At 40.4% G+C, this 22,557-nt stretch overlaps 1 protein-coding gene across 1 annotated transcript in view; it reads left to right on the forward strand.

Annotated features, from left to right (window-relative positions):
* Positions 1 to 2,655: 2,655 nt before the first annotated feature.
* The window catches only part of LOC143769062 (agouti-signaling protein-like), a 177,940-nt gene continuing 158,038 nt past the window's right edge, over positions 2,656 to 22,557 (forward strand). Inside the window, exon 1 of the mRNA XM_077257646.1 lies at positions 2,656 to 2,716. The gene's annotated coding sequence lies outside the window, so the exon portion shown is untranslated. The remainder of the gene's footprint in view (positions 2,717 to 22,557) is intronic.

Consider the following 22,557-nt stretch of genomic DNA (forward strand, 5'->3'; position numbering starts at 1 on the left):
GGGTGCCACATGTTGTAGAGACCTTAAATAGGTTTAATGCTGATGATTTAAATTAATTTCAGGCCTCAAAACCGTTAAATGTTAATTTTTTAAGGTTGCGTGAAAAAAACGCATTACGGCTAACATACGGATTACATACGGAGGATGACATGCGTAAAATATGCAGTCACACCATGCATACGGATTACATACGGATCACTGTTTTGGGATCAATTCTGCGTATTACGCCTTGAAAAAACGGACTGTATTTCCCTACGCTAAGTGTGACCCCAGCCTTAGTCTGTAGTCACTCTATGTGACTGCAGACTTGCGAATCCTCACATCATGCTTGGTGCACACTGTGAGGATTCTCTACTGCAGTCAGTGGCCTGTCGTGTGACTGCAAGTATGTTATATACATACTCCTGGTTTACATTCCAACCCGATGAGCACTGTCTCTCTCAATGCAAGTGTATTGAGCGAATCCGGAAACAGTCTAGTTGGAATGTGACCGGAAGTATGCAAATGAAATACTTGCAGTCACACGACCGCCCACTCATGGCACTGGCACCAGAGAACCCTAACAGCATGCAGTACACACAATGTGATGACTCATACATAGGTCTGCAGTCATGTACAGTGAATGCAGACTTATAACTTAAGACTGGACACCCCCTTTAATGCCACTTACTAATGTGAAAATTTTGAAAATTTATTGGGACAAGGAATTTGTTATGGAAGATCTAAATAATGGAAACAAGGGATTTATTTCTGGAATCAACTCCAAACCTTAACTCTTTTAAAGTGATGGTTTGTTGTTATTTTCTTAGTTTTGTTTTCTAGGTAATGCCCAGTACGGTGGCCCCTTAAGCATTGCTAACAAAAATCAACAAAGTGCATACATTCCATACACATTCCATACAGGAAGACCAGATGACTGCTATGATGTCCCTGAAAAGAGGGGGCTCAGCGCAGCTGTCCTTATTACTATTTCAATGACTGGAGAGAACTAATGTAAAATATGGTGTGTTTTATTAATAGAAGCATTACTTTAAGGAAGTGTTATCAAATCCCTCTCTCTCAGGTGCTTAGACCAGTGATATTGTCAACCTGCCAGGGGTCCCATTTTATTCTTTGTTATAGGGCCTAATTCCTCTATGTGATGAGCTTCCAGGAATGAGCAAAATGGCCAAACTACAAGGTCACATCATTTTTTATGCAAACAAAATAATATCACAATTTCCCCAAACGCTGCTGTTTGATACATATTAACATATTTATTTTCCTTACATGCCTGTTATTAAATTATTTTTCCCTTTTGTTTTCTACAGCAAAGAAGGTTTAAATAGCCCCCAAAATAAAATCATAATAAAATTAGTCATACCTTTTATACTGGTGAATTATGAATCTTTACACTTTTCCTGTAAAATCCTAACAGCTGAGAAGATTTTTATGGTTGTCTAAAAATGTAATACTTCTCAGAAATGAGAAGCAATCAGACAAGGCAAGTAAAGAAACAAAGCCGAAAATTCAATTCAAGACAAGTATACAACTCATTCTATTGAAAAAAAGAATAGTTTTGTGAAATGTGTTATGTCAGACTGTAAAAGACTATGTCACGGTTAACTTCTCAAAACTAAAATACCTTTGAAGGATTTTTTGGTAACTTCTTTCTCTAAAAATACTCTGAGCTATTGACATATGCTACAAATAAGATATTTATATATTGAAAGGGTCAGAATAGCATTTTTTTTATAAATTGAATAGCAAATTTTAAGTTCCCATTTTGGAAAATTTGCTCTTTTTGATTTATCATACCTTAACAAGCAAAGACAAACAAATGTGATTCATTTTATTGAAGCTGTTAAGGATAAATGTTTGCTTGTATAGACTGAGCGAATTGAGCGAATCCACTTTACATTGTTTTATGAACATTCGTGCTTTATCTCAAATTGTTTTTGTGCTGCACTTAAACTTACATCTTGTTAAACACGTCAATGCTACTTTTCATTTAGCAAGAAATATAGTAAAACATTAGTGTGCACTTACATTTTGCAGAACTGTAACTAATAACGAGCTGAATATTAGAAACAAATGCAAACCTATCCTTTGTACTTTGAATGACAGCTACTTTCATTTCTAAGCTTTTATACTGTTTGCTTCTAAAATGTTGCAGACGTATTTATAGAAAGCATCAGCAGCCTCTTTTTAGAAGGATTTTGTTATAATTTAACATAATAAAATGGCTATAATCACATTGGGTCAAGGTAATCTCCATATCTGAGCCTTTTAATAATTTTGTGACAGATGTATGCAGCTAGTAACTTGTAGCAGATGAGGATATGTACAATCTTTTTCATTAAAACGTTCACATTTTCAAGTGCAGATTTATGACACTGACTCGATAAAAGTCTTTTGCGTGAAGACACCTGATAATGTAGTGCCTCACAAGAAAAAAGAAAAAATTGTATTTCAAGTGTCAAAAAAAGCTCCAACAGGTTTTTTGGTTGACAAAGCAAAATAGTTTTGTAGTGTGTATAGAGGAGAACACATAACAGAAAAATGAGGATAACTGACACCCATCATCTACTCGGAACTCTTATTCCTTATTAAGAATTTCACATGTGGCTCAATGCCCGGCCTTACTCTACTTAAGACAAACACGCAGGTCTTTTGTTGGGCACAGTGCTGCGGGGCATTAACTACAGACATTTCACTCTGATATACAGGTATACAGGTAAGCAGGAATATAATATCTTGAAAACAAAAAATATAAATATATATATACAAATAAACACACACACACACAGAAATATATATTTTACACATACACACACATTCAAGGGTTAGCATAATTTAGAACCGACTTTTATATTCACTTTTGAGATTAGTATTCATGGACATATTAAATAAATTACACAGGAGTTATACTCTAAATCTATTTCAAAAATCGAGTCTCAGCAGAAAAAAAAAAGGAAAATATTGATGCGCTCTAATAATTTAAACATAATCATGCAAGCTACAGTATCACATCTATGGTTTGTTATTTCTGCATTGTAAGAAGAGATGATTGCATATTATAAACAAAAAGTATAACCTAAACTGGAAAAATGGTAAGTAATCACACAGCACACATAGCTAAGATCATTCGTAAATAAATATATAAATCATGTTTAAACTGTAAGTAGAATTCTAGTATTTTTTTCTGATTTATATGACTAAATTAATATCATATCAACACATCAAAATAAAGCTGAAAGTAGGAATATGAAAAGAAGCGATACATTTGCAATCACTTATGCAAATGGTTGCAAACTAACTATTAAAAAATAGATCGCATGCAGAATATTTCCTTTTTTTCTCTAGCGTATTTTCGTTTGAACAAAATTACCATCATATTATGAATTATAACTTTCAACTTAGTGCAGCAATTCATATTAAATAATTAACTTAGTTACAATGTAGCTGTATAGATCATTTTTGCCAATATAACATATAAATTGATAATACACTCATTATTTTATGACATAACAATAGTTCTTAGTTATTATTTTTATGAACTCACCATTAATGTTACTTTGCTTCCTGTCAGATATGTTGCATGATTAAAAGAATATATATACTATATGCAATACTGAATGAGCAAATACTATTCTGTGTTACTATATTGGCATCTAGGATGTGATTGGTTTATTGTGACTATGCATTTTACATATTACCTGTATTGTGAGTTTTGGCAGAACAAGATCATTATCAGTGACTATTGTAAAATGTATTGAACTGTGCTAAAAAAAAAGACTGTAATTTTAAATGTACTGTTTAAGAATTTTGGATTATTAAAATAAACATGACATGGCATAGACTTCTAAACTTACAGTGCGATGTCTCCTATTACAAATGAAACAGGATTTCTGCTATTATTCCTTGCTTGTTTTAAGGTTGTTTAATTTTTTATTACATTTTACATTTTACAATTATTATAGATAAAGGAAGCAAATGTCTCAATATCTTTTAATTTGATTTGCATATAAAAAAAGACAATTGTTTTTGTTTCTGTTTTATAATAAAGGCAAGGCAAAAATGTTTAAGAAAGCTTTCAGTCAAATATTGAGCATGTTTCTAAAATAAAAACAAAAATAGTTCTTTGACAGGGCGATTTTCTGTTTTTTTGTGATCTTATTTTTTCCTCCTCTTTTTCTGAGAGTCAGAACTTTTTTGCTTTTCTGTCAACATAGACTTATTAGAGCTTGCTTTTTTTTAGGAATGAGATGTAGTTTTGATACATATTAATTTAACTTATAATATAATTAAAAAAATGGAAAGTGAATGGTGAAAACACAAAACACTTTCAAAATAGTTTTCTTGGGGTTTTGTTTTTACAACGTTATTGTGTTTTAAAAATGACCCCAGAAACATGGTTCATCAGATTAGTATAATTACAGTGATACCAAACTAAATACTGAAATGGTTAAAAAAAACAACAGAACTTTGTCAAAAAACAATCTGTTTGTGTCGCCATTTTCTGAGACCTGTATTATCTTTCTATTTTCTGTCACTTGACTTTGTTGTGGACTTGTTTTTTGCGCATAAAAGATGCCATTTTTATTGATAACATTCCAGAGAACATAGAATGTTGTGATAGTTTTTATTACATATTTGGGCAAGTGCGTCGATCAAAAAATGACAATTCTAGCACCTCAATTTTTTTTTACTTTTCAATGTTTAACATACAGTTTAAAGATTTTACCCACTGATAAAACAGACTTTTGCAGACAAGCAAGTTTTTTATTTCTGTATTTGTTTAACTGTGAAATGGGGTGTGATTTATATTTTATATTTTTCAAATATTTTCTAAACTCTTTTTTTTATTTTTACTTTATTTTTTTTAACCCATCAGCTAGCTGCCATTTCATCTTGACTATTAGATGCAGGTACCAGCTGTTTAAGACATCAGCTCCTGAGTCTATTCCAAAGCCTCAACTGACATAGCACATGCTACTATGTCTTAGGCCGGGAAGCAGATATGGCTTATAAAACTCATTGAATGATGTAAAATAAACCCCTTAAAGACCAGGCAATTTTTTTGTTTGTATCCCCCCCCCCCCCTCTTTCTTCTCCCCATAACTTTATTTTTCCATCAACATAGCTATATGGGGGCTTGCTTTTTATGTGACAAGTTATAGCTTTGAATGACATACAGTCATATGAAAAAGTTTGGGCACCCCTATTAATCTTAAGCTTAATGTTTTATAAAAATGTTTTTTTTGCAACAGCTATTTCAGTTTCATATATCTAATAACTGTTGGACACAGTAATGTTTCTGCCTTGAAATGAGGTTTATTGTACTAACAGAAAATGTGCAATCTGCATTCAAACAAAATTTGACAGGTGCATAAGTATGGGCACCCTTATCATTTTCTTGTTTTAAATACTCCTACCTACTTTTTACTGACTTGCTAAAGCACTTTTTTTGGTTTTGTAACCTCATTGAGGTTTGTACTTCATAGCTAGGTGTATGCAATCATGAGAAAAGCTACTTAAAGTGGCCACTTGCAAGTTGTTCTCCTGTTTGAATCTCCTCTGAAGAGTGGCATCATGGGGTCCTCAAAACAACTGTCAAATGATCTGAAAACAAAGATTATTCAACATAGTTGTTCAGGGGAAGGATATAAAAAGCTGTCTCAGAGATTTAACCTGTCAATTTCCACTGTGAGGAGCATAGTAAGGAAATGGAAGAACACAGGTACAGTTCTTGTTAAGGCCAGAAGTGGCAGGCCAAGAAAAACATCAGAAAGGCAGAGAAGAAGAATGGTGAGATCAGTCAAGGACAATCCTCAGACCATCTCCAGAGAGCTGCAGCATCAACTTGCTGCAGATGGTGTCACTGTGCATCGGTCAACTATACAACGCACTGTGTTTTTTTGCCGCCATGCATAACTCCTTTTTGTATTACCAAACAACTCACTCTTGGTTTCATCAGTCCACAGGACCTTCTTCCAAAAAGAAATTGGCTTCTCCAAATGTGCTTTTGCATACCTCAGCCGACTCTGTTTGTGGCGTGCTTGCAGAAACGGCTTCTTTCGCATCACTCTCCCATACAGCTTCTCCTTGTGCAAAGTGCGTTGTATAGTTGACCGATGCACAGTGACACCATCTGCAGCAAGTTGATGCTGCAGATCTCTGGAGGTGGCCTGAGGATTGTCCTTGACTGATCTCACCATTCTTCTTCTCTGCCTTTCTGATGTTTTTCTTGGCCTGCCACTTCTGGCCTTAACAAGAACTGTACCTGTGTTCTTCCATTTCCTTACTATGCTCCTCACAGTGGAAATTGACAGGTTAAACCTCTGAGACAGCTTTTTGTATCCTTCCCCTGAACAACTATGTTGAATAATCTTTGTTTTCAGATCATTTGACAGTTGTTTTGAGGAGCCCATGATGCCACTCTTCGGAGGAGATTCAAACAGGAGAACAACTTGCCAGTGGCCACTTTAAGTAGCTTTTCTCATGATTGCATACACCTGGCTATGAAGTTCAAAGCTCAATGAGGTTACAAAACAAAAAAAAGTGCTTTAGTAAGTCAGTAAAAAGTAGGTAGGAGTATTTAAAACAAGAAAATGATAAGGGTGCCCATACTTATGCACCTGTCAAATTTTGTTTGAATGCAGATTGCACATTTTCTGTTAGTACAATAAACCTCATTTCAAGGCAGAAACATTACTGTGTCCAACAGTTATTAGATATATGAAACTGAAATAGCTGTTGCAAAAAAAAAACAATTTTTATAAAACATTAAGCTTAAGATTAATAGAGGTGCCCAAACTTTTTCATATGACTGTAATTTATTTTACCATGCAATGTACTTAAGAATGGTTAAAAAAAAAAAAAATCTGTGTGCAGTGAAATGGTGAAAAAATGAAATTCCATTCTTTTTAGGAGTCTTGTTTGTACAGCTTGGGGGACTTGTTTTTGCAGCTTTCATTGATCAGTAAGATGGCATGGGAACATGACAGAATGAGAGCAATAAAAAAACTGGTGAAGCTAAACAAGAGCTTGATTTTTATTTGGAGTGTTGACATTTTTATAAATACCTTGCTGGGGTGTGAATGACAACTTTTTATTGCATTTTTTTTTTTAGAAATTGTGGCTATTGAAAAATGTTAATTCTGACGTTTCCATTGTTTAGTTCACTATATAATTGATTAAGCATGCAGCAGTACTAAATATAATTTTTTTTATTTTTTACATTTTGATAAAAGTGGGGGGATTTAAACATTTATATTTTGGGAGGTTGTATATTTAAAAAAAATGTAATACTTTTTATATTTTTAACTAGTCCCCTTAAGCCTAAGGCTATGTTCACATGCTGCGTTTTTGCTGCTTTTTTTCTGCACGAAAAATCTGCCCTCTTGGCAGTAAAGAAGATGCTTACAAAAAGCAGGTTTTGCTTGGGTTTTTTGTGCCTTTTTGGTGCATTTTTCTGGATCCCAAAGTTCATCTTTGTTGCCACTACAGAAACATGAACACAGGTCACCAATGCAAGACTTACAGTGTGGGAAATAAGTATTTGATCCCTTGCTGATTTTGTAAGTTTGCCAACTGACAAAGACATGAACAGTCTATAATTTTAAGGATATGTTCATTTTAACATTGAGAGATAGAATATGAAAAACATAATCCAGAAAATCACACTGCAGAAATTATAGAAATTTCTTTGCATTTTGCAGTGAGAAATAAGTATTTGATCCCCTACCAACCATTAAGGCTATGTGCCCACGTTGCGGATTTCTGTGTGGATTTTTCTGCTCAGTTTCTGAAAAAGCCACAGGTAAGGCTTCTTTCACACTAGCGTCGGGCTCGGCCCGTCGCAGTGCGTCGGGCCGAGGTTACCGACGCTAGCGTTGTCTCCGCCGCACAACGGGGGCAGCGGATGCATTTTTCCAGCGCATCCGCTGCCCCATTGTGAGGTGCGGGGAAGTGGGGGCGGAGTTTCGACGCAGCAAAAAACATTACATGCAACGTTTTTTGCGGCCGAAGGTCCGCCACAACACGGCGCAACCGTCGCGCGACGGTTGCGACATGTGGCAATCCGTCGCAATGCGTCGCTAATGTTAAACAATGGAGAAAAAACTGATTCTGCAAGCACTTTTGCAGGATGCGTTTTTTCTGCAAAATGACGCATTGTGACGGATTGCAGTTAACGCTAGTATGAAAGTAGCCTAAAACGCACTGCTCCACACAACACGGACCAAAAAAAAACACTGGCAGGACATTTAACCTCCCAGTCACATCCTTAAGGTGGAGATATGGTGAGTAGACATTCTTCCCGTCTCTTACCTACTCACATGAAAGCCATGCCCTAGGAACGACTGACTTACTCTCAGCACCTTTCATGCTGGAGGAAAACTCATGGCTTTCACATCACGCAGGGTAATGACCTTTGCAACACATATCTCCCCTCACATTTGGCGCCAGTGTACGTCAAAGACAGAGGGGCAAGACGAAAGAGATAAATGGTCACAATACGAAGTCAGAAGTCCAAAACAGTACCAGATTGAAACAAAAGGGCTAGGCAAAATAATAATAAAAATCAAGGTCTGAAGTCAGGCAACAGATGATCAGAACAGCAGCACACAAAAGCATAAGGCACACATACCACCGTGCTAAGCTACAACTGGCAATGGTCTGACCATTGACAGCCAGCTTAAAAACCAGGTAATCACTCAGAAAGGTCACACCTGGAGGAAGCCCAGTAGACCCAGCCTGATTCGGCTGCTGGGCACTGTTAAATTAGCATGGGGATAGTCATCACTCTCCAGTCCCTGATTGGGTGGCTAGACTATCCCATACACAATACTGACAATTTAAACAATCACTGTCCTCATTATTTGACTGGCACTTCCAAACATACGCTCAAAACTATTGGTCTGACACATTAGGCAGCCGAAAAATATGAAGAGATCCAGAATACTATTAAAATAAGGCTTTATTAGTGGAAAATATATCCAATGCCATAGTGCACAAGCACCTAAACAAGAAGTGGGGAGCTACCACATGTATCATGCTAAAAAGCACTTTTTGCAGTATAAGACAGACGGCAACGCTAAATATAAATCAAGTACACACCACTTAACGTTGCCTAAGCATACATGTAGTGACATCAATATATTAATAGAGTGGAGTGGAATGGAGTGAAAAAGTTGGCGACATTGGCAACATATTTGCAACATCTACCTTTTCCCATTCTTCAAGATCAACTTCTTTTGGAGCCTGGATACTGGATGAAGAGTGATGCACAATTTGTCTCTTCCGAATTCCCCAAAGATGTATTGATTAGATTCAGATCAAGCAACATACTTATCCACTGAATCATTTCCACAATGTTCATGTTTAGAAGAGATGAGCAAACTTGTTCAGAAAGCATTCGCTAATCTCAAATTCGGCACAAACTTAGCACATTCGGATTTGTGTTCATATTCCCGAGCATTTTCCCTCAAAGTCAGCAAAATTCAGACACAGTTCTGTGTTTTTCTCACGGTGCTAGCGGGGATCTCACCGAGGTCACCGCAGTTCAGCTGAACTGGAAACGGAGGCTGCGCTCGCAGCAGTTCATTCCAAAGTGGTTCTCAACCTGGACGGTCGCAGCTTGGCACCGTCCAGGTTGAAAACTGTTTTTGCCCAGACATGGATTAAGGTGTGGGACAGAACAACGGACAGAATGACGGACAGGTATGGTATATTGTTGTTTTATTATTTTTAGTTTAGTACTGGAGATCAAGGGCGTCGGTAGAATTAGGCGAGGTTGTAAGTATGGTTTAGTTGAGATTATTAACCCCTTCACCCCCAAGAGTGGTTTGCACGTTAATGACCAGGCCAATTTTTACAATTATGACCACTGTCCTTTTATGAGGATATAACTCTGGAATGCTTCAACAGATCCTGGTGATTCTGACACTGTTTTCTCGAGACATATTGTATTTCATGATAGTGGTAAAATTTCTTTGATATTACCTGCGTTTATTTGTAACAAAAAATGGAAATGTGGCGAAAATTTTGAAAATTTTGCAGTTTTCCAAATTTGAATTTTTATGCAATTAAATCACAGTGATATGTCACACAAAATACTTAATAAGTAACATTTCCCACATGTCTACTTTACATCAGCACAATTCTGGAACCAAAAATTTTTTTGGGTTAGGGAGTTATAAGGGTTAAAAGTTGACCAGCAATTTCTCATGTTTACAACACCATTTTTTTTTAGGGACCACATCTCATTTGAAGTCATTTTGAGGGGTCTATATGATAGAAAATACCCAAGTGTGACACCATTCTAAAAACTGCACCCCTCAAGGTGCTCAAAACCACATTCAAGAAGTTTATTAACCCTTCAGGTGTTTCACAGGAATTTTTGGAATGTTTAAATAAAAATGAACATTTAACTTTTTTTCACACAAAATTTATTTCAGCTCCAATTTGTTTTATTTTACCAAGGGTAACAGGAGAAAATGGACCCCAAAACAATTTATCCTGAGTACGCCGATACCCCATATGTGGGTGTAAACCACTGTTTGGTTGCATGACAGAGATCGGAATGGAAGGAGCGCCGTTTGACTTTTCACTGCAAAATTGACAGGAATTGAGATGGGACACCATGTTGTGTTTGGAGAGCCACTGATGTGCCTAAACATTGAAAACCCCCACAAGTGACACCATTTTGGAAAGTAGACCCCCTAAGGAACTTATCTAGAGGTGTGGTGAGCACTTTGACCCACCAAGTGCTTCACAGAAGTTTATAATGCAGAGCCGTAAAAATAAAACAAAAATTTTTTCCCACAAAAATTATTTTTTAGCCCCCAGTTTTGTATTTTCCCAAGGGTAACAGGAGAAATTGGACCCCAAAAGTTGTTGTCCAATTTGTCCTGAGTACGCTGATACTGCATATGTGGGGGGAACCACTGTTTGGGTGCATGGGAGGGCTCGGAAGGGATGGAGCGCAATTTGGAATGCAGACTTAGATGGAATGGTCTGCAGGTGTCACATTGCGTTTGCAGAGCCCCTAATGTACCTAAGCAGTAAAACTCCCCACAAGTGACACCATTTTGGAAAGTAGACCCCTAAGGAACTCATCTAGATGTGTTGTGAGAGCTTTGAACCACCAAGTGTTTCACTACAGTTTATAACGCAGAGCCGTGAAAATAAAATAAAAACATTTTCCCCACAAAATTATATTTTAGCCCCCAGTTTTGTATTTTCCCAAGGGTAACAGGAGAAATTGGACCCCAAAGGTTGTTCTCCAATGTGTTCCGAGTACGCTGATACCCCATATGTTGGGGTAAACCCCTGTTTGGGAGCACGGGAGAGCTTGGAAGGGAAGGAGCACTGTTTTACTTTTTCAACGCAGAATTGGCTGGAATTGAGATCGGATGCCATGTCGAGTTTGGAGAGCCCCTGATGTGCCTAAACAGTGGAAACCCCCCAATTATAACTGAAACCCTAATCTAAACACACCCGTAACCCTAACCCCAATGGTAACCCTAACCACACCTCTAACCCAGACACACCCCTAACCCTAATCCCAACCCTATTCCCAACCGTAAATGTAATCCAAACCCTAACCCTAACTTTAGCCCCAACCCTAACCCTAACTTTAGCCCCAACCCTAACTGTAGCCTTAACCCTAGCCCCAACCCTAGCCCCAGCCCTAACCCTAGCCCTATCCCTAACCCTAACACTAGCCCTAGCCCTAATGGGAAAATGGAAATAAATACATTTTTTTAATTTTTTTATTTTTCCCTAACTAAGCGGGTGATGAAGGGGGGTTTGATTTACTTTTATAGCGGGTCTTTTAGCGGATTTTTATGATTGGCAGCCGTCACACACTGAAAGACGCTTTTTATTGCAAAAAATATTTTTTGCGTTACCACATTTTGAGTGCTATAATTTTTCCATATTTTGGTCCACAGAGTCATGTGGGGTCTTGTTTTTTGCAGGACGAGTTGACGTTTTTATTGGTAACATGTTCGGGCATGGGAGATTTTTTGATCGCTTTTTATTCCGATTTTTGCGAGGCAGAATGACCAAAAACCAGCTATTCATGAATTTCTTTTGGGGGAGGCGTTTATAACGTTTCGCGTTTGGTAAAATTGATAAAGCAGTTTTATTCTTTGGGTCAGTACAATTACAGCGATACCTCATTTATATTTTTTTTAAGTTTTGGCGCTTTTATACGATAAAAACTATTTTATAGAAAAAATAATTATTTTGACATCGCTTTATTCTGAGGACTATAACTTTTTTATTTTTTCGCTGATGATGCTGTATGGTGGCTCGTTTTTTTGCGGGACAAGATGACGTTTTCAGCAGTACCATGGTTATTTATATCCATCTTTTTGATCGCGTGTTATTCCACTTTTTGTTTGGCGGTATGAGAATAAAGCGTTGCTTTTTGCCTCGTTTTTTTTTTTTTTTTTTTTACCGTGTTCACTGAAGGGGTTAACTAGTGATACAGTTTTATAGGTGGGGTCGTTACGGACGCGGCGATACTAAATATGTGTACTTTTATTGTTTGATTTTTTTTTATTTAGATAAAGAAATGTATTTATGGGAATAATATTTTTTTTTCTTTATTTAGGATTTTTTTTTCTTTTTTTTTTTTTACATATGTGGAAATTTTTTTTTTAACTTTGTCCCAGGGGGACATCACAGATCTGACACTTTGCACAGCACTCTGTCAGATCACCGATCTGAGTTCCAGTGCAGCAGGCTTACCAGAGCCTGGTCTGCACCCGGAAGTAATCCCTGCAGGACCCGAATGCAGCCCCGCAGCCATTTTGGATATGGGGCCTACAGGGATAGGAGGTAAGAGACCCTCGCTGCAACGCGATCACATCGCGTTGCTCCGGGGGTCTCAGGGAAGCACGCAGGGAGCCCCCTCCCTGCGCGATGTTTCCCTGTACCGCCGGCACACCGCGATCATGTTTGATCGCGGTGTGCCGGGGGTTAATGTGCCGGGGGCGGTCCGTGACCACTCCTGGCACATAGTGTCGGATGTCAGCTGCGATAGGCAGCAGACACCCGGCCGTGCTCCCCCTGTGAGCGTAGCCGATTGCGCTGGACATACTATTCCGTCCTTGGGAATTAGGGCCCACCCCACATGGACAGAATAGTACGTCCAATGGCAGAAAGGGGTTAAAGGAGTCTGTGTCATTTTTTTCAATTAAAGGACTTTATTTTGGCTGTGTCTTTATTTATAATACAACTATAGGATTAGTAATTGATAGGAGTCTTATAGACGCCACTCCATTACTAAGCCATGGGCTTGATGTCACAGGAAAATACATAGGTGGCATTAACCCCACAAATAGGAACCCCCCTTGCCACCTCTTCAGGGCAAGTGGGAAGAGCCAGGCAATGCACCAGAATCGGCGCATCTAATAGATGTACCTTGTGTAGGCAGCTGCATGCTGCTATTTTTAGGCTGTGGGGGGCCAATATCCATGGCCCCTTACTAGCCTGAGAATACCAGCCCCCAACTGTCTGCTTTAGCAAGATTGGTTGTCAAAAATAGGGGGAACCCTCGCAGTTTTTCTAAATTAAATTTTCCAGGGGGACTTGACACCCTCATGACAGTACCCCTCTTCTACAAGGGGCCACTGGACCCTCGGGACCTGGATGGGTCACATGGAATGACCAAATTAGTTCACTGGCATTAACCTCAGATACCGGTACCAATATCCTTTCCACAGGACCATACCCCTTCCAGTGCACTAAGTATTGTAAAGAGCAGTGAACAATGCGAGAATCCACAATTCTTGCCACCTGAAATCCAAATTACTATCATCAATAATTCGGCGGTGAAGGTAAGGGTGACAGCTCCACATTCGCTACATATTTTTTGAGCAGTGAACTGTGGAAAATGTTGTGGATTTTAAGAGTCACAGGAAGCTAAAGACGAAAGGCCACATGGTTTAATTATGGCGACCACCTTGTTAGCACCAATGAACCTAGGACCTAATTTTCAGGAAGGAATTTTCAGTTTAATATTTCTGGTAGACAGCCATACTACATCATTCACACCCAGGTCCAGATCTGACAACTGTTTCTTATTAGCCTTGAATTTGTGTATGTCCCCCATGAATTTTCAGTTGTTCTAAATCCCTTGCAATATAGATGAGAGTGATTAAGAGAATTATTCCTCCCCAGGCACCCCTGAAAACCCCTCCTTACTGAAGGTGCAGAACTGAGAATGGAAGCCATGCGCACCAAAAAATGGTGACTTACCAGTAGACATACTGCGACGATTGTTTAAGGTTGATTCAGTTAATGGTAGAAAAGATGAATAATCCCCCCTCCCCCCGGTTATTTGACACAAAACACCTAAGGTATGTCTCCATACTTTCATTTAGATGTTCAGTCTGACCATTAGTTTGAGGATAATAAACATGGAAGAGCGCAGCATGAGAAGCACCAGGTGGTTTAATTGGGATGTTTCAATGAAAGGTTGGGGGGATTAGCCTCTCACCTGGAAGGGTAGGGGATGTCTCCTTGTACTCCTGCTCTGTTGCTCCAGGGCTGCTCCTGTGCTGTGCTTCCTGGTCTGGTCACGTGAGCCCAAGATCCAGTCATGTGATGCCACTTTACAGGATGTGACATCACTTCAGGTCCTGTTGCCTGGAGATGAACTCTATAGCTCCAAGCTTCTCCAGCCACCATCCCTTAAGGGGAATATCAACGTTTTTTGGAAAAAATTATACATCTATAGAGAAATTCACCTGAGGAAGGTAGCGGTCCTTTGCCGAAATACAGTGGTCTGATAAAAGGTTTGTTTACCACTCATCCATTGCAGTGTGCTCTACAGCCACAATGCTCCTTAAATTGACCACATATATATTTTTTCCAAAAAACATTAATTTGAGGATAGAATGCTGAAGAAAAGGATAGATTCATCCCCAGGCAAAATGCCCTCCAGAATTTAGATACAAACTGAGTCCCCCAATCTGACACCACATCGGAGGGAACCCCGTGAAACTTCACAATCTCACTGACAGACATCTGAGTCATGGTCTTAGCATTATAGAGAGCAGGTAAAGCAATGAAGTGAGCTATTTTACTGAACCTATCCACCACAACTAAGATAACATGGCCGATCGGATACAGTTAACGGTATAAGAGTCCCAGATGAATGAGTATTCAGGGTCTTAGAACACGCACAGACATTACAGGAAACACCAGTGATTGTCTTACCGCTGTCTCTAACATCATGTCCTCCCTCTATCTGAAACTGAACCTGTCAAAAACTGAACTCCTCGTGTTCTCTCCCTCTACTAACCTACCTTTGCCCGACATTGCCATCTCTGTGTGCGGTTCCACCATTACTCCAAAGCAACATGCCCGCTGCCTTGGAGTCATCCTTGATTCCGAGCTTTCATTCACCCCCCACATCCGATCACTGGCTCGCTCTTCTTATCTGCATCTCAAAAACATTTCCAGAATTCGCCCTTTTCTTACTTTCGACTCTGCAAAAACTCTTACTGTCTCACTTATTCATTCTCGTCTGGACTATTGTAACTCTCTACTAATTGGCCTACCTTTTACCAGACTCTCCCCGCTCCAATCTGTCCTGAATGCTGCTGCCAGGATCATATTCCTCGCCAACCGTTACACCGATGCCTCTACCTTGTGCCAGTCATTACACTGGCTACCCATCCAATCCAGAATCCAGTACAAAACTACTACCCTCATCCACAAAGCACTCCATGGCTCAGCACCACCCTACATCTCCTCTCTGGTCTCAGTCTACCAACCTACCCGTGCCCTCCGCTCTGCTAATGACCTCAGGTTAGCATCCTCAATAATCAGAACCTCCCACTCCCGTCTCCAAGACTTTACACGTGCGGCGCCGATTCTTTGGAATGCACTACCTAGGTTAATACAATTAATCCCCAATCCCCACAGTTTTAAGCGTGCACTAAAAACTCATTTGTTCAGATTGGCCTACCGCCTCAACGCATTAACCTAATTATCCCTGTGTGGCCTATTAATAAAAAACAACAACATAATCACGTTCCTCCATCATGTTCTCATACACTTTATGCAGTTAATAGCCTCTGTGTCTGTACTGTTACATACTTAGGCAGTTAACTGGTTCATGCAGCTTTACATGAACACCCGAGCCTTACACTATGGCTGGTCCAAATAACTAAAGCAATTGTTACCATCCACCTCTCGTGTCTCCCCTTTTCCTCATAGATTGTAAGCTTGCGAGCAGCAGGGCCCTCATTCCTCCTGGTATCTGTTTTGAACTGTGATTTCTGTTATGCTGTAATGTCTGTTGTCTGTATAAGTCCCCTCTATAAGTTGTAAAGCGCTGCGGAATATGTTGGCGCTATATAAATAAAATTATTATTATTATTATTTATTATTATTACAGGAAGACACAAAGTTGAGTACATCCTGATGAAACCTTGGCCACCAAAAACGATGAGAAAGGAAGTCCAAAGTTGCTTTATTACCTGGGTGACCAGCAAGAAATGAGCAATGACGTGCCCCTAAAACTTTGAGACGCAGATGCAATGGTACAAATAATTTCCCTGAAGGACAAGCAAAGGCGCCCCCCTAAACCTTCAATACCTCACCCTCCAGCTCAGAAGGAATGGCAGAGATGACCATCCCTTCCTGTGAAATCGGGATAGCGTTATCCGAACAACCACCCCCAAGGAAAACTTGAGACAAAGCATCACCTTTGATGTTCTTAATCCTAGGACAGTAAGTGACAATAAAATTAAACCTGATAAAAACAAAGACAAAGTACCTTATCAAGGATTAATATGTTTAGCGGATTCTAATTATAACAGATTTCTATGATTAGTAATGCAGTGACAGGGTGTCCTGCCCCCTTCAAAAAGTGACACCACTCCTCAAAAGCCAACTTGAAGGCAAAAAGTTGTCTATTGCCTACATCATGGTTCTTGACGATGATTTTTTAGAGAAGAAGGCACATGGATGCCACTTACTAGGGGAAGATCCTTGAGACAACACAGCTCAGATCCACACCTCAGATGCATCAACCTCAACAATAAATGGTTGGAAAGCATCAGGCAGAATGAGTACAGGAGCTGTGGAAAATCATTTCTTCAAAGAAAAAAAATGCCTGAAGGGCGCAGTCGGACCATCTTTAGAAGTCCATACCTTCCTTTGTCATGTCAGTGAGGGGTTTGACAATCGAAAAGAAGTTTTTGATAAACTTTCGATAGTAGTTAGACAACCCCTAAAAGCATTGCAATGTTTTCAGATTTTCTAGTAGATCCCTTTCCAGAACTTATCAGGGTTCATACAGAAACCTGCAGCAGACACTAGGAAACCAAGGAACTGAACCTCCTGTATGGTGAATACACATTTTTCTAATTTGGCGTACAGTTTATTATCCTGCAAAACCTGCAACACTTGCCGAACTTGTACCTGACTTGTGACTTTAGATCAGGTGAGTATATTAAAATACTGTCAAGATACACCATTACAAATCTACTCACAAGGTGACGAAAAATATTGTTAACAAAATGTTGGAAACGGTGAAGACATTAGTCAAACCAAAGGGCATGACAAGTTTTTCATAAAGCCCGTAAGGAGTGTTAAAGGCCGTCTTCCACTCATTCCCCTCCTTGATCCTGATTAGAGTACAGGCTCCCCTGAGGTCCAACTTAGAGAACCATTTTGCCCCAACAACCTGATTAAATAAGTCAGGAATGAGTTGGAGGAGATACGGGTTTTGCAAAGTAATCCAATTTAACTCATGAAAATCTAAACAGGGACGCAGGCCCCCATCTTTCTTTTTAACAAAGAAGAACCCCGCCCACTATAGGAGAAGTGGAGGATTTAATATATCCCTTATTAAGACTCACAGAGATGTAATCCTTCATTGCTCGCCTTTCAAGACTGGACAGATTGTATAATCTGGCTTAGAGTAATTTCACCCCAGCGAGCAAGTTTATGGGGCAATCATACACACGGTGGGAAGGCAGTTCGTGGCACCCCTTCTCTGAGAACACATTCACAAAATCAGACAGAAAAGAGGGTATGGTTTTAGTGGAAACAATATAAATGATGGTACACATGCAATTATTTTTGCAGATATTACTTGGCAGTGTGGTATCTCCATGACAGGCCTCATACCTGTGTGCTCCAAGTTTGGGCATTTTAGGCCAGTATTCCATTATTTTTCCTGTCTGTTATTCTAGTTATATACAGCACTATTTTGCATTAAAAAATAAAAAATACAGGCCACATATTTGGCAGTGTGGTATCTCCGTGACAGGCCTCATATGTTTGTGTGCTCCAAGTTTGGGCATTTTAGACTGGTATTCCAGTGTTTTTCCTGTCTGTTACTCTAGTTATATACAGCACTATTTAGCAAACCTCAAAACAAATACAGGACACATATTTGGCAGTGCGGTATCTCCGTGACAGGACTCATATGTTTGTGTGCTCCAAGTTTGGGCATTTTAGGCTGGTATTCCAGTGTTTTTCTTGTCTGTTACTCTAGTTCTATGCAGCACTATTTAGCAGACCCCCCAAAAAATACAGACCACATATTTGGCAGTGTGATATCTCCGTGACAGGCCTCATATATCTGTGTGCTCCAAGTTTGAGCATTTTAGGCCTGTATTCCATTATTTTTCCTGTCTGTTATTCTAGTTATAAACAGCACTATTTTGCATTAAAAAATAAAAAATACAGGCCACATATTTGGCAGTGTGGTATCTCCGTAACAGGCCTCATATATACGTGTACTCCAAGTTTGGGCATTTTAGGCTGGTATTCCAGTGTTTTTCCTGTCTGTTACTCAAGTTATATACAGCAGTATTTAGTAGACCTAAAAAAAATACAGTCCACTTATTTGGCAGTGTGGTATCTCCGGGACAGGCCTCATATATTTGTGTGCTCCAAGTTTGGGCATTTTAGGCTGGTATTCCATTCTTTTTCCTGTCTGTTACTCTAGTTATATACAGCACTATTTAGCAGACCTCAAAACAAATACAGGACACATATTTGGCAGTGTGGTATCTCCGTGACAGGCCTCATATATCTGCGTGCTCCAAGTTTGGGCATTTTAGGCCGGTATTCCAGTTTTTCCTGTCTGCTAGTCTAGTTATATACAGCACTATTTTGAATAAAAAAATAAATAAATACAGGCCACATATTTGACAGTGTGGTATTTCCGTGACAAGCCTCATATATCTGCGTGCTCCAAGTTTGGGCATTTTAGGCTGGTATTCCGGTTTTTCCTTTCCACTAGTCTAGTTATATACAGCACTATTTTGCATTAAAAAAATACAGGCCACATATTTGGCAGTGTGGTATCTCCATGACAGGCCTCATCTATCTGTGCTAAAAATTTGGCCATGTTAGGCCTACATATTCTAGTGTTTTTACTGTCTGTTACCTTACTTATTGACACAAATTTGACAACCAAAAGAAACATTTTAACTAAAGTCCAGATAGTTTAAAGTGTGGCTTTCCCACACACATATCACATACAAGTTCGCTCCCAATTCAGCCATTTGTAGTGAACGTGTAAAATATTCTAGTCCATTCACAATGGGCAAGGCTCGTGGCAAGGGATGGGGAAGTGGACATGATGGTGATCGTGCATACCGAGGCCGTGGGCAAGCTGAAATTGGGCCACAAAAAGCACCCACATCTGCTCGCTGGACCTTAGTGTCCGAAGTCCTAGGGGACCGCAGCAAAACAGCACTATTGAAGCCAGAGCAGTGTGAAAAGGTTCTTGGTTGGATAATACTTCCAGTTAGAGACACCTGATCTCACACTCAGACACTCTGACGAGCTGTTCACTTTTCCATTTGTAGATTTGGGCCCTCACCCGCTCCACTTGAAGTGAGGCAAGATGACATTCCATGTACTGATGACCAAATATTTGAGCAGCCATGGCCACAAGAGGTGGATGAAGATGAGACACAATTGCCAGAAAGTCAGGAGGAGGACCAGGGTGCAAAAGTGGAAGATGAGGTGGATATATAGTAACTGAGCCAACCTGGCAGGAGGACATGCAGAGCAAGGACAGCAGCACACAAGGGGAGGGAGGCATAGCACCCCTTCAGGCAGTCAGAAGCAGTGTGGTGGCTTCAGTCAGAAGGCGGCAACCATTCCCCATAACACCAACATGACAGTAGTTGCCAGTCCAACTGTTATGTCTTCCCGAGTCTGTATTTTTTTTTAGAGTCTGATGGTAACCCCAAACAGGCTATTTGCAACAACTGTTATGCCAGCATCAACAGGGGTAGCAAAACTAAAAGCCTTAACACCACCAGCATGACCAGGCACATGGCAGCAAAGCACCCGACTTTGTGGGCACAACCCCAGGCTCCAGGAACAGTGTGTGTGAGTGACATAACTGCGTCTTCCACTGTTGTGTGTGCAAGCCAATCACCTGTCCACTATGCATGCGAAAATGCCTCCTGCCCTGCATCTGCTGTTGCCCACACTCACATCGCACCATCATCAAGCACGTCCACATCCTTGTCCCAGCACAGCCTTCAGTTGTCCATACCCCAGTCATTGGAAAGCAAGTGGAAATGCGCAGCCAACGCCCCAAAGGCCACAGCACTAAATTCACACAATTCTGGTCTGCTTGCGCTGGAAATGTTGCCTTTTAGGCTTGTGGAGATGGAACCTTTCCGTAACCTGATGGCAGCAGCTGTCCCAAGTTACTCAGTCCCCAGCCACCACTATTTCTCCCACTGTGCCGTCCTGGCATTACACAGGCACGTGTCTCACAATATTACCCATGCCCTTAACAATGCAGTTACTGGGAAAGTACAGCTAAACACGAACACGTGGACAAGTGCTTGTGGCCAGGGATGATACATCTCGCTGACGGCACACTGGGATAGCATAGTGGAAGCCAGGACACAATCAGACCTTGGGATGGAACACGTCCTCCCGACTCCAAAGATTGCGGGCCCTACGTCAACTGGAGTTGCCCCCCCAGTCTACTGCTCCTGCACCTCCTCCTCCTCTTCAGCCTCCATCTCTGAAGTGAGCACATCAGTCCCAAGCTGGAAGCACTGCAGCACTGCCAAATCCAAGCGGCAACAGGCTGTGTTGAAGCTAATATGCTTATGTGACAAACGGCACAATGCTTAAGAGTTTTGGACACCTCTGAAAGAGCAGGCAGATCTGTGGCTGACACCGCTGAACCTCCAGCCAGGCATGGTTGTGTGTGACAATGGCAGGAACCTGGTGGCGGCTCTGAGGCGAGGCGTACCATGCCTGGCCCATGTACTTAACCTTGTTGTTCAACGGTTTGTAAAAAGCTACCCGGAGCTGCTGGACCTACTTGTGAAAGTATGCCGCCTATGTGCCCATTTTAGAAAGTCAGCTACAGCTTCAGCCGCCCTTGCCGTGATTCAGCAGCGATTGCTGCTTCCGGCTCACCGACTGGTGTGTGATGCCCCTACGCATTGGAACTCTACACTGCAGATGTTTGAAAGGATTTGTGAGGAGAAGAGGGCAGTTATTGAATACCAGCATCAACAAGGCCATCATTACATTAGCAAGGTGACATTAACCCTTTATTACCCCATATCCCACCGCTACAGGGGAGTGGGAAGAGAGAGGCTAAGTGCCGGAAAAGGCGCATCTTACAGATGCACCTTTTCTGGAGTGGCTGGGGGCAGATGTTTTTAGCCAGGGGGGCCAATAACCATGGTCCCTCTCTAGGCTATTAATATCTGCCCTCAGTCACTGGCTATCCCACTCTGGTGGAGAAAATTGCACGAGAGCCCACACCAGTTTTTTCCGTGATTTAACACTTTATGTTAACACCTACAGCTGCAAAATTTTACACACAAACACTTCTAACATTATTATGCAAATTGCCTCTTCTGAGAAAAAGAGGACTTAACTCTATAGCGCCACCTGTTGGAAGTAGCGATCCTACAAGTCACAATCAACCCTTTAACGAGTCGTGCAATATGACTTAGGATTAAAGCCAAATCAGTCAGCCTATTCATTTAGTGTATGGGCATTCCAAGTATAAAAGACCTGCTCCTTTAAATTGGGCCTATTTTTTAATGAGGCCTTCCTCCACGTCTCATCATCCACCACCACTAGATCACCAGGGTAAACGTGTTCCGTGCTGCTACAGCTACTCTACTTTTCTGCATGGGTGTTTATGATGCCCGTAAACAATTTTTTAAAACAAATTTATCCCCCATGGGGAATTGTTTGTCAGCCCATACACTTAGTGTGTGGGCATTACGAGTCTAGGAGACCCGCTCCTTTGTAATGGGACAGTTTTTTTATGAGGCCCTCCTCCATGTTTCTTCCAAAGGGGGATTGGGGTGCGTGCAAATTTGGGTGAAGGCGGCCCTTGCATTCAATGCATAAGGAAACAGTATGGCAGGACCAACTGAAGAATGTGAAATGGGTTTTCCTGTGGCCATCCAGTATGTGGTTTCAAAGGCTTTTTGGGGTGCATGTGACTTGCTAGCAGGGCAGGCCTTGCAGTCAATGTATAAGAAAACAGTGTTAGAGTACTAAATGAATAATGTGAAGTGGATTTTC

This window comes from Ranitomeya variabilis, chromosome 4 (assembly GCF_051348905.1).
Source record: "Ranitomeya variabilis isolate aRanVar5 chromosome 4, aRanVar5.hap1, whole genome shotgun sequence".
Taxonomy (NCBI): Eukaryota; Metazoa; Chordata; class Amphibia; order Anura; family Dendrobatidae; genus Ranitomeya; species Ranitomeya variabilis.